Below are 4,449 nucleotides of genomic sequence, written 5' to 3'. Positions count from 1 at the left end.
ACACCAACGTTGGGTCTTATTTTGCTCCCACTGACACCAACGTTGGGTCTTATTTTGCTCCCACTGACACCAACGTTGGGTCTTATTTTGCTCCCACTGACACCAAAGTTGGGTCTTATTTTGCTCCCACTGACACCAAAGTTGGGTCTTATTTTGCTCCCACTGACACCAACGTTTGGTCTTATTTTGCACCCACTGACACCAACGATGGGGCTTTTTTTTACCCATATTGACAACCACGGCAGGACTTCTTTTACTCCCACTAACACCAGTGATGGGGTTTATTTTACTCCCACTGACACCAACCATATGCAGCTTATTTTACTTCCACTGACACTAATGATGGCCTTCTTTCACCCCCATTGATACAAATGACATGGGCTTTATTTTTTAACTATAACAAAATTAATTTCTTGTACCTGCTCTGAGAGAAGCCAACAATGTTTACCTTTTTATCAAGATTCTGCACATTCGGAATAATATAATATAGTATATGTAGAATAGTATATTTCAGAATAATATAGTATATTTCTTTTGCACTCCTCATATACCCTCAGCGTAGCTCAGAGAGAATACAAAAGACAGCCCCATAGTGTAAAACCACTCTGTAACAAGTTAAAAACACTCACATACAGTAGGCCATGATTGTTCCACACTGCATAACAAAGCTCAAGATGGTCAGCAGGTGTCCTCCACTTTCTGGTAACGTGATGACATCAGCATAAGCACGCCCCCAATTGGGGTCCTTAGCCTTACTGCAAAAGGGAGAATGCTACTATCCACCACTATACCTTGAGGCTAGGTTCAGACCAGAGCGACACCCGGGACGCACGTCCCTGGACCACTCGATCATGTGCTAGTGCACACAGTGGTTGCCACGCGGTGCCATCAGTTTCAATCTCTAAAATAAAGGTATGTATGTGTTTGTTAATTTTGCGCTGGATGTGTGTCAAAAAGTGTTCTATCTAATATTAAATTATATTAGGTGATTAAATTTGAAGGCTGCGGCAATACAGACCAAATAGGTCAGAGTATAAAGATTTACAATCATGCAGACCTGCTAAACCCCTGAGGACGTCGATAAGACGAAACGCGTCGGGGCGGGCCTAACCTCACGCTACACCAGATACAGGATTTTGTAGTTTTGCCGATCGGAACATTTTTCTTTGACATTTTTTTCGGTTTTTGCTTGTGGATTTCGTTGTTTTAGTCCTATTTTGATTCGAATAAAATCCTTTTGAAACTTCTACACTATGAGAGGTCTTTTTCTTGTATGATCCCGAAGACAAACCATTCACCGGTCACAGACCGTCAAGAGTTGCAGCGGAGACGCCACAACTTCAGGAGAATTCATTTCTCTAAAAGCTCTACAGGCTGCTTACCACAGCCACTACATTGTGGTGAGTATATACCCTGAGGGGATTCACACGGCATTTGCCGGCATCCCCAAACAAACATCACGGAACTGTTTCCTGAATTTACAACCTGCTCTTGCTTGGAACACCTTATTACCATTCACGGTGTTTGAAAAAAAGAAATACACAACACACGTTGGACTTTTTCACTCTGTATTTTATTTTTTCAAAAGTGGACACAGTTTCACATATATTTGTTTTTGTCTCACTGAATAACACATATTCACATTATATAATTAATGGTGTTTGTTCACAATATATGGTTTAATTAATCACTTATTTATTATTGTGTTGGCGCTGCATAATCGGAAAAAAATATTTATGCTTTGACCCGTGTGGTCTTTTTTTTGCTGCAGCCTTCATATCCAATAATTTATCACGATGCACATTACATTGTACAGTCACTGATATTTGTTCACATTATTTTTCTGCGTTGGCGCTGCATGATCATAAATCTAAAATAAAGGTACAAGTACCTTTTTTTTTTTTTTTTTTTTTGTTTTTTTTACCTCCTTTTTTTTGCATTGCATTTTTTTTGTGGTTGGCGCTGCATGATCATAAATATAAAATAAAGGTACAAGTTCCTTTTTTTTTTTTTTTTTTTGCTTTTTTAGCCTCGATCATGTTCAGTTGCACGGGTGGATTCACGGCGGGAAACCGTTGATTCGCCCAGAACAACTGGGGTGCCATTAGAATATAATGCCAACTCCAGCGCGATCGGCTGTGGTGAGTGACTCCGTCACCGCGTGGCAATCCATGTGGTTTTGTGCACGATTGCCATGCGGTCAGGAGTTGCCCAGGTGTGAACCTGGCCTGAAGGGGAGATAATTGGGGAATGCTATCTTACCATGTTTACTGGATGGTCCAACAGTTCTGGAAACTTGCTGAATTGGACATGGAAGTCACTGAATACACTCCTATTTAGATAATGGAGCACTTTTGTGTGGACTGGATCACTTCAGTGGATGTTTTATGTAATTGCTGAAGCACTTTATTGCTATCACCAATCAGTGGAAAGTTGTTGGAGCACTTTGTTGATACCACTTTTATTGGTTACCTGTTTTTGCCTTGCTTTGTTCTAAGAGCATCCCCAAAGTGGGATATCTGGACGATCTTCTGTAGGAACTGTGTGTGCAGATTCTGTCCTTCAGACTGTTCAGACCCCGCAGAGGTTTGGTTGGATCCTGAACCTCCAGAAATCAGCACTGGAATTGTCTCATCGCTTGGAGTATCTGGTAATTGATGGTTTTAGGCTTGATGTTGACCTTCTTTGAGCCTCTCTTGTATGCCCAATGTAATTCCAGACCATTGCAACTCAACATTCTGGCAGTGTGGGAAACACGGGCTAAGTCTCTGGACTGCTGCATTCACCTGACCCGCAAAACTATTTTTACCCTGTGCTGATGGATCACGGGTCTAGCACTGGAGTCTGGGAAATCCTTCCTACCACTGGTCTGGAAGGTCCTCACAAGAGATGCGAGCCTGTCGTACTGAGGAGAAGTCCTCAGTACTCTCTCGGTTGAGGGGACTTGGTTGCAGGAGGAAACTTTTCTCCTAATTAATATGCTGGAGTTTAGAACAATTTGGTTTTCCCTCTATTACTGGACCCCTCGTCTGCAAGATCATCCGACCAGGATTCAGTCAGATAATTCCACGACATCAGGAATCAGAGTCTCGCAGCTTAAAGAGAAGCAGATCTGAATCTTGTGCAGTTGCAGACCTGTCCACCGTGCACATCCCAGGCGTGGAAAATTGGCAAGCAGAATTCCTTGGTTGTCAGCATCAAGGTCTTTTCATCCAGATGTGTTTCAAGACATCTGTTGCAAATTGGAGACACGGGACATGGAGCCTCTGGCTTCTAAGCTCCACAACAAAATAAGCAAGTTTGCTTCTAGGTCCAGGGATCCTCTAGCCTTTACAGTGGATACCAGGATGACTCCATGGAAACAGTTCAACCTAATCTATGCCTCTATTTCTCCTCTGAAACGTCTCCCTCGCCTGCTCCACAGGATTGTTATTTAGGGCATTCTGATTGCACTAAACTGGCCAAGGCACATGTGGTACTTGGACCTCCTCAGAATCCTGGCAGACTCTCTCTGAAGATCAGTTCCTGAAGGATAGGGACCTGTCTAAGTACATTATCCATATGCTTTTGAATACTAGGAAATCACCTGCTCACATCACACATGGAAGGCATAGTTTTAATACTTCAAGGCAAGGAATTCCAACCCAGGAATGGTCTGGACGAACACTTGACCTTGAGTTACTATCAAGTGTCAAATCTCAGCCTTAGTGATTATTGTTTGTTCAAAGACTACTTGCCTCTCACTCCTTAGTGAGGGCTTTTGTGCTGGGTGATGCACACATTACTCCCCCTGTACATTCCCCAGTAACTCTATTCACCTGGATCAGTGCATTGTTCCTTCTTTATGTTTTGCTCCAAAACATCCAAAGGAGGTTTTCCTCTACTGTTTCCATGTGGTATGCGCTGTTCAAGTCTAACTCTTGGCTACAGCTTCCTTTAGGGAAGGATCACTGTGGATCCCCACAAGGGACAACTTGCTTTTCACTCCACTATCTCCAGGTGAATTTGGAAGCTCGCCATTCTAGCCTATGTAATCAAGGGAAAGGTCCCTTCTTTCCCTGTATTGCTTGCTAACAAAACCGAGGGACGCTAGGAGTAAAAGAGGTTATAATGGGCTGGATTTCAGCTCTAAAACATGACAAAGTACAGGGAAAAAGGTGCAACTTTGCAAGCAATATAACTTTAAGCCACACCCACTCTATTGGCTATGCCCCTATGTGAGTAAATGGTGGCACACTTCTTGGACTCTTTAGGCTGTCTCCTTTTTATTTAGAAATGTCGGCAACTATGGTGGTGGCTGTACCCTCAAAGGACTACGTGCGGGGAGATTTATCAGTGTTGTCACCACTGATAATCAGGCCTGTAGTTTGCCTATCCATTTGTTTCTTCCAGAAGGTGCATCCAGCTACTTACTGTATCCTCTCACATGGAGATCTGTTCTGTACCTTG

This window comes from Nanorana parkeri, unplaced genomic scaffold (genome assembly GCF_000935625.1).
Source record: "Nanorana parkeri isolate BGI_ZX_2015 unplaced genomic scaffold, ASM93562v1 scaffold1027, whole genome shotgun sequence".
NCBI lineage: Eukaryota > Metazoa > Chordata > Amphibia > Anura > Dicroglossidae > Nanorana > Nanorana parkeri.
Note: the sequence above shows the minus strand (reverse complement) of the source record.